This window comes from Cupressus sempervirens, chromosome 6 (genome assembly GCF_028749045.1).
Source record: "Cupressus sempervirens isolate cs-2001-9-10 chromosome 6, ASM2874904v1, whole genome shotgun sequence".
Classification (NCBI taxonomy): domain Eukaryota; kingdom Viridiplantae; phylum Streptophyta; class Pinopsida; order Cupressales; family Cupressaceae; genus Cupressus; species Cupressus sempervirens.
The window spans coordinates 387,030,604-387,039,735 of record NC_143123.1 but is presented as its reverse complement, the minus strand read 5'-3'; the positions used below and the strand labels follow the sequence as shown (position 1 = coordinate 387,039,735).

The 9,132-nt window shown below is 34.1% G+C and overlaps 1 long non-coding RNA gene across 3 annotated transcripts; it reads left to right on the top strand.

The window, feature by feature from the left end:
• The first annotated feature begins 7,451 nt into the window (after window positions 1–7,451).
• Window positions 7,452–8,298, top strand: LOC149552675 (uncharacterized). Of its 3 annotated transcripts, none has more exons than XR_016353366.1 (2): window positions 7,452–7,768; window positions 7,993–8,298. It is a non-coding gene; the product is annotated as an uncharacterized LOC149552675 (long non-coding RNA). The 3 variants fall into 3 exon arrangements; XR_016353368.1 differs by having other exon boundaries at window positions 7,452–7,795; XR_016353369.1 differs by having other exon boundaries at window positions 7,452–7,814.
• Window positions 8,299–9,132: the final 834 nt, after the last annotated feature.

Genomic DNA, 9,132 nt, shown 5'->3' with positions numbered 1-9,132 from the left:
CCAAGGATAACACTGACCCCCCAATTTTGCAAGATTTTACTATGATGTAGGCAAATGGCTTTCCTAGCGACATGAAGGAGGTTAATGTAGAGATCAAGAAGATGGTTGGCGATGAGGTTGGAGAAATAATTCATGCACTGGAAGAAAGAATGTGCATGTTGAAAAAGTTCATTGTCAAAGTGACACATGCTGCTACCACCACACTTAACCTTCTTAAAGATATGAAGGGAGATTTGCTAAAGAAGAACTCCAAAATGTTGTTTAACTTCCTTTGGAAAACATCTTCTTAGTGAGGAAGGAGGCCAAGAAGTCATAATGGCTCTCTCCTTCTAGTTTTTCATGCTTCTTATCTGCTAGTCATTGAACTTGGCTGGGTTTAAGGTTGTTATGCCTTTGTTTATATATTTCCATAGCTTTTCCAGTTTTGATACAGGCATTATGTATGTTAGGCCTGTTGATACTCTTTTAATTATGTTTTCAAACTATGTTTTTGTTTTTCTAAGTGGTAGGGGGTAGTTTTGGTTGTTGGTATTCTGCTGGCAGTTGACCAGTTTGACTGCTTAAGGGCCAGCCTCCTAGTTTTGGCTACTTATAATTCAAAAACATAAATTCATGACAGAAACATAAGCAAAGTCAAAATAGAGTACAAAGAATCATTGTTAAAAGTAGGACAAAAATAGAACACTCAACACACATAGATTATAGAAAACAAATTAGAAAACAAATTATTGACATTTACTATTAAAGAAATAGGCCATGGTTTCTATCTCTCAGAGCTCATTTACTTGTGTCAACTTAAAACCAATATTATATTTAAAGACTTTGGGATTTTAATAAAAGATGGGTGTACTTGCTGACAAAACTCTTAAAATAGACCTAAATATAGTATTAAAGTTTGTATACTAAAGCATATGGCTATAGCTAGATATTTTAGTTTTGTTTCTTCTATGTAGCAAAGATGAGGTCATAGCATTTATGAGTCTCTATCACAAGTTTTTGATAGAGAAAGAGAACTCCAATTGTCACAATGAGCATGAGGAATTTTAGGTTAAAGAATTCAAAATAAAGAGTAAGAACATAGAATTGCATATGAAAATTAGTTTTATAACGAGGATAAGATAGATCCAATTGTGTATGATAGGCTTTCTAAAATTCAGTTGTAACTTGTTCACTATAGGGGAAGAAATTTAGAAAACACTCTTCAAGTACTATTTGTCAGAAGTTTCCAAAAATGATAACATATATACCAATAGTGGATCACATATGTACATTGATCACACACGTACTAGAATAGTTGATCATTTTTTAGCCTTCTTGGTTGTTGATTAAACTATTTGTGCCAAAAGTACTGGTATCAAATGAGTGTTTTAAAATGACACTTTTGGACCACTTTGCACTCCAAAAGATCCATAAATGTGCAAACACTGAAACCTTAGCTTTAAGTTCTTAAGTCAAAGGTACATAAAAAAAAATTAGCTTAAATTATTACTAGATCTCTTTCCTTATAACAATTAAATTTTCTCACAATTTTACATTTGTACAACATCTCTATTGCTATAGAAATTATAAAACCAATAATTTAAAATTGCATCTAGGAAATTAGTTTATGTGAAATGTAAAAAGAGAGTCACTTAGATTCCTATTATTTTAATCCTTCAACATTCAATGATAATACAGGGATAATGTTTGGAAATTTTATTTTCAGCTAAGCATTTTGGTTTTAATTTAGCTAAATTTGGTCGAGTTATTGGGATTCTTTTCGAATCCCTTATTTTAATTTTAAGGATGGGTAAATTTTGAGATAAAAAATAAATATTGTTGAAAGGTAGAGTTGAAATAAACTTCATTGAAGTATAGACATTTTTTCTATGATTTTTAAACAAAGCCATTGTAATTAGAAAAAAGTGTAATCATATTCATAAATATTTAAAGTGAAAAAGTCAAATCGAATTCTACAAACATAATAGCATTGTATTGTTCTTCTCTCTTTCAATTTTAGTTCTTATCTTTTGAAAAATACACTAATATATTTGAAAAGGAAGTATAAATCAAAATAATAAGTTGAGATATAAATCTAAGTGCAGAACATATACAATAAAGAAATGAATAGAAGAGGGAAAAGACATTACAATAAAACTATATTCAAATGTGACATATAAGGAAAAACAAAAATCCATTTCAATGTTAAGACATTGAAATATAAAATAAAAGATAAAAAGACATAAATAAATAAAATTTATTGATGTGAAAGGGGACATTGGGAAATTAATTAAATAATAGTTGAACTTTTTAAATTGAATATGTCAACAAAATGACAAAAATGAATGACAGATGAATAAAAATAATTCAAAATAATAAAAACATGTGATCAAAATGACTAGAAATGTCTCAAAATTGACCCATGATATAGCTCATGAAACAAATGAGTTAGGAGTTTCAACCATTTTTAGGTGTCAACAACTGTGTGTGTGTGTGTGTGTGTGTGTGTGTGTGTGTGTGTGTGTGTGTGTGTGTGTGTGTGTGTGTGCGTGCGTGCGTGCATGCGTGCGCGTGCGCGTGTACATGTGCATGCATGCATGCATATATGTATATGTATATGTATATGTATATGTATATGTATATATGTACATGTATACATATACATACATATATACATACATACGTACATGTACATGTATGTATGTGTGTGTGTGTGTGTGTGTATAATTATATAATTATAAGAATTTACATAATAAACAATGTGTGTACATGTAATTTTTTAAAAAATATTTTCCATATTTCGTTTGGTTGAAATCTTGATCAATAAGAGTTTTTTTTTAAGAAATCCATTATTTATAAAAGGAAACAATAAAAAGGGTGTTGGCTTGAGGAACAAATCCACAACACACTAGACATTCATTAAAACAACATATTAATTGCATATAGTAGACTAAGAAGAAACAAAAAAACAACAATAGCTCATTCCCTCTGTAGTTTTCACTCAAGTTTAGTTTCCATGAGACCAAATTATCTATGCTAATAGTTGCATTATTTTATGGATGTGTTTGCATGACTAATGGTTTCATTTGTTTTCGATTAATAGTAAAAATAGGTTTTGAAGGGCCCCTGAAACCCTTTACATTCTCTTTGAAGAAAGATATTCAATCCTTAAGATAGAATAGTAACATTAGAACACTAAAGACTAGCCACTAAAAGTCTAACGGTCCAAAAAAGAACAACCTAAGAAAGTTGAGGATAGTTGAATCCAAGACTCACAATACAATGGTAGATTATTAGAAAAAAGACAACCTTTTAGTCCAATCTATCCAAAGGGACAATAAAATCCCACAACCAATAGAGAAAAAAAGAAAAACTAAGTTTTTCCTTTGCATCCCTTCTTTTGGGATCGAAGGGTCATATCAAGTTGGGGAGGACAATTCTTGGAATACTTTTCAATAACATGGATCCAACCCTCCTCAATCATAGTTTCTTTATTCTATCAAGAGTGTGAATCTAACAGACCATCTGAAGGTAGAGATCCCATGATTAAGGTAACATAAGAACTACCATCCATAAAACCAAGGTCAACATCAACCTTTTCTTTTCTTTTTTTCAAAAATTTCCAAAGACCACTGTCTCAACCACATCATGCTAGACATAACTAGTAACTTCGGTAAATTTCTCCAACATAGGTGAATGCAAAACAACATCTGGACCAAAAAAATCTCTACCCATAGATATGCTAGTAGCAACAATTAAGGCAAGAACATGGACTTGAGCATCAGGAGAAGTAGACTCAATAGTGGGGAAACCTGAGTTGTCTTATTAGTAACAATGTAGTGATCAGAAGAAGCCCCCTTCTACTACAAAGAAGCCTTATTAGTGCTTGGCCTATGAAGACCACAGTGAGTTGCCAAGTGCCTAGTGTTGTAGCATTTTCTACATCTAAAAAAAATTCCTTCATAGTCTAGGGTCTGAATCAACTTTAAATTTCTTAAGTAAACCCTCAAAGACGCCCACCTCTACAAGGATTCTTGCATAAGTGGAGTGCAAGATATTTGATGAATCTTCATCAACCATCAAGAAAATACCAATAACATTTCCTATCTTCCAATAGGGAATCAACCCAAATTGGAAACTTGGAGAAAGTTTCAGCAATAGGGGAAAAATCATAATGCTATGGTATCACCATCACTGGGTGGTGCTAATTGAACAAGGAAAAAGAAGGGCCACAAAGAATCTTCTTTCAATCCCTAGTTTCATCAGACTTAGCAATGAAAAAACCCTTATCCATGAGGAAAAGGTGGTAGTAAGAAGATAAAATTGGTTCCCACTCTTTGGAAATCCATACATTCAAGCTTGAAAGACCTGGCCAAAGTCCCTGGAATCGATAAACCATAGCATAATCAAAAAGATCTTCAATTTATTCCAAAATATTTTGCACCACATCCTCCTCCAAGATTAGCAAGAAATTTTTACGCACAGGATTGGGATCCTTCCCCTTTGAAGGAACCAAAGACCCAACTTCCACCCTAGTAGTTGCATAAGACAAAAGTCAGTCAAAAGCCCTAACATCAATAGGGGACACCTTAGACGATCCTTTCTCTTCCACACCAAGGGCATAAATAGTTGTAGAAGGATGAAATGAAGAGGGAAACCTAATAGTCCCCAATCTAACAAGATTCATGTCAACACCCATTGGAATGGGATAAGTACCATCTATGTCTATACCTCAAATACCAGCTTGCAACAAAGATACCACCACAAGAACCCTTGTGCACAATGAGTGCTCAACAACAACAAAATCCATGAAAGGATAAAAAACACTTGCAGCCTCAGAACCTCTCACAATCTCAAACTACACTCCAAAGGTGATTGAAGCGGGGCCCTAAGACACCTTTTGCTAAATGTATGTAGCATGCGACACTCATAACACTTGTATTCAAATTTATTGATGTAGAAAAAATGGTTTCATTTATTATGATTGAGCTTATATTGTGATAAGGGTGAGTGGTTAAAAAGTTGCATAATTTGTAGATTATTGATTCACCCCCCCTAGTAATATGATCCCTTAGGACTAATAGTTGGCCCATTCCTCATTGAGGAATTTGATTAGGTCCATATTTTCCTCATCATCAACTAGCTTCCATCAAGTTATTTCTCCAACAAAAGACAAAGGGTGGAGGCATACAAACACATCACCTTCAAGGGGAATTTAGTAACATCATTCATCCCGATGTTTTGGCCTACGACCTCATCCTTCAATTGTTGAGCCATACTTTCTAGGCATGTAATTTTGAGTTTAAACTTACACAAAATACCACGAGTTTTCTACTTGAGGGAGGGGGCCGCCTTGGTCTACACTTCCTAAATGGTAACATTAAATCAATGCCCTCTTTAAAGGATGGTGGGGGGGAGGGGGTGTTGGAGGATTGACTAGGGGAGTAGGAGACATCCTATTTAGGGCTTTGAAATACATTGTAGGAGGAACCTGTCTCTGAGTCTTTCTCACTACCTTCAGAATCCCTCGAGTCCTCAGTGGTAATTTCTTCTATGGCATGCTCCCCTCTTTCCTTAGAAATCCTTTTGGAATGGTGAGGGGTTTCAACAATTTCCACCTCAAAGTCAATATTATAGACGATTGTTATAGCTTCTTTCAGTTTTTGGAGTTCAAGGGTGGAATTCTTGACTTTTTTCTTCTTGGGTTTCTTATGGGACTCCAACAAAGGGGAAACCTCATTAGACTTTACATTTTGAAGGGGTTCTTAACACAATGCTTTCTACTTGGTCCAAAAGAAGAGAGGAGGCCTTGGTCATGGGTGGAACCCAAGGGCATGGGCTACTACAAGACTATTTGAATGGAGATATTGAACTAGGGGAGAGGGCCGAATTGACCCTATAGAGGTGGTAAATTAATCCCCATTGAAGGATCCAAAATTATTTCCCTTGTCTTTAGTTTCAACAATCTCATCAATATTACTTCCCATGGAATGTAATAAAAAGAACGAGATGGAGATGAAATATTTGTTCCTCGGATGATTAAGGAATGAGAGGTGGTATAAATTAAAAACCCCAAAATGACCTTCCAATATAAAATATTTTACAACAATGTCATAAAATTTAGGTTAGATGTTGGGTACTCACACATGAAGACACCTTACTTATTAATAGGTTGCTCATTTGACACTCAAAAGAGTTGATTCAGGTTGGCCTAGTCAAAGATGTGACTTATCCTTTTCCTTTTCGTGCCCTCACTAGAGAGCCACACGACTTTCCCACTTAGCTCGCCATTAATATCAAATGTGATACCACTCATAGTCACCTTGTGTTCATGCCAAGTGGAAACATATTCATGAGAGATGAGCTCATCGTAGCCAATCATATTATCCATGAAAAGGAGGATTTATCCCTCTTCGTAGATAAATATCACCATAGGATCATTCTTATACTTGTCACGTAGAATTTCCAACTGCCTCAAAATAGGAGTCAAACCAAAACCATAAAGGTAAATTTTGTAGTCTTACTTAGATTGGAATTGTTGAAAAGGATTCAAAACTTGGACCAAAAGTAAGGGTGTTAAGGGTTCAACATCAAAGGTGCCCCTCAAGGTCGCATTAATAGTCACAAAGAATTGTTTGTTGAGCCTAAATCTCTTCAAAGACTACCATGAAAAAACCCATGTACATGGATAGATTTGAATTTTATCCTTTAGAAGGAGCCTCTAGGTCTGTTTGATATCTAATCATATAGTTGAGAGAGACTCAACTAAACTCCTTTGAATCTTATATTTAAACTTTGTTTTAGTAAAGAGAGCTTCATTATCTAAAATTTCCAGCAAAATGTTTTTCATCTAGCTCCACTTTTTGAGGGGATGGTGCAATATGCCACGCGAGTCTTTGAAGGGGGTACAAAGCCTCGTTTTGGGTGATCAATCCTTCAACTATCATCTCTCATGGGAGATAAACCCTTCAGCACTGAGACAAGGTCCAAGACCTTAGAGAGAAATGTGAATCTTAATTCATTATCCCTAGAGAAAATCTCATCTTCCACCTGACGTGAATCCCTGCTAGTGAGGCCAAGATCAAATTTGGAAGGGGATGAGAAAGTTGAATGATCGTGAGGCCTTCCCTAAAGATATCCTGAAAACCATAGTTACAACTTGATACATAGGCAATATGAATGAAGCTCACAGAGCAGCAATAGAAGGTCCACCATCTAAAATAAGGGATGACCCAACAGAGTAAGACACAATCTCATGCCCATATCACAACGGGGGTCATATATGGGCTTCACACCCAAGCCACAGGAACCCCTAACTTCAACATTTTTCTCTAGAGTCTACATCATGTTCATTTCAAATCTTATTATTATCATTATTTTGATTACTATATTATTTTGATTTTCATATTACACTTCATGAAATTATAAATTGTGAATAAATCTTAATTAATTCTTGTACAAGTGAAGGCGGGTGAAGTAAAATGACCTAATTAAAGCCTCCGTGCTGCTACAAATTGTCGATTCCCATGACCGGGCATTAAAGAAAGCAATAGACAGTCTATATCTCGGGACAACGATGTAGAAAAATGACCAGACACGGTGAAATCCGTGACAGGGCACGGCAAAAGTGGCAGTGTCTTCCGAATCAGATGATCTTCTGGTGGAAAAAGAGGAACCAGATCTGTGCAATCACTTCTTATTTGTGGCAGGACACTTGGAATCACATGACGGAAATGTTTGAAGCGATAAGGGATCACGAATTCGCAAGATCAACAGGAAAGCGCGGACAGTAAACCCTAAAATCTTAATTTTTAAGGTTCTCTTCCATCAAAACGGTAGATTATGATTTTGATATACTGTAATCTAAATACGGAAGCAAGAATCGTAAAACACACTTGCAATTATTCGATAGTGAAATATGCATTTATTTGATAGTGAAATATAGGTTAATAAAACGCCAATTTTGCAAAGTGTTCTGTTTCTGCTTTATCACATTTGGCTTTTTGATTGCAGTTGCAGGAAATGTGGAGGGTGGCAGAGCAATTGGGAACATCTCAAGCAGGAAATACAGTCTAGCTGTTTGAATCATTCATGAAAAAGGTTCGAACTAAACAGAAAGGAACGTTTTTCATTAGATATAGCAAAGAAAGGGTTTTGATCCTTTACAGTATGTAAAATAACATAGACAAAACAGCAGAAACAGCAGTGAGGTGTCTTCAACATTTAAACTAAGAACGACACTAAAAAGGATTTACCAGTGTACAATCAATGCAAATTCGAGGTAAAAATTGAAATTGTCATTTTTCATTTTCTGATCCACGTCAATGCTCTTTTAGAAATTTGTGGTTCATTACTTGGCAGTGGTTTATTCATTTCTTATTCAATATAGTTATCAGTAGTAGATCTCTCTCACACACACACATATAGTTAATTTTCTTTTAGATTCTTCTTGACTTTAGATTGGTTCTTTTGTGTATCATTACTGAATGTGAATCATTTCTAGAACATTTGTCTTCAAAATGAATTGATTTGCCTGAAGTGTAATAAAAATCAAGAGTTGATAATCATCAAGGTAGCCAAATTGGTTTTGTAATTTTTACACTAGATTGAATAGTTTTTGAATTTGATTGTGTAAACATTTTTCATCAGCATCTTTGATTTATATCACATTGATAATAATTTTTTTTTTGGCAAAATCAAATCTAAAAATTATGAAGCTCAATAATAATAATAATATCATGTGTAAAATTGACTGACTTGAATGATATTATGGTTTTATTTAATTCTTGTAAACATCTTATGTAATAGTATTAGTCAAAGGAGTTTAAATTTGATCTTATGATAATATCTTTTAAGAAGATTAGTTTTCAAATAATCTATAATAGCAATTTTCAATATTTCTAGTGTAGATCGTGTTTTCTAATCAACCTTAAGTTCAAGAAGATGTAAAATGGGTAGTTGTAATTTCTTTGTTCATCTTTTGATAAATTTATTTCTTCTTCTATAAGGGTTGGAAGATCATAAGTGTTTTTCATGTAATTTTTTATGGAGGTAACATTTGACTTGCAATATGTCTTATAGATTACTTTCCCCATCTACCAACCTAGAGGTTCTTCAATCACATAAACACTCATAATAGATTATATTATTTAC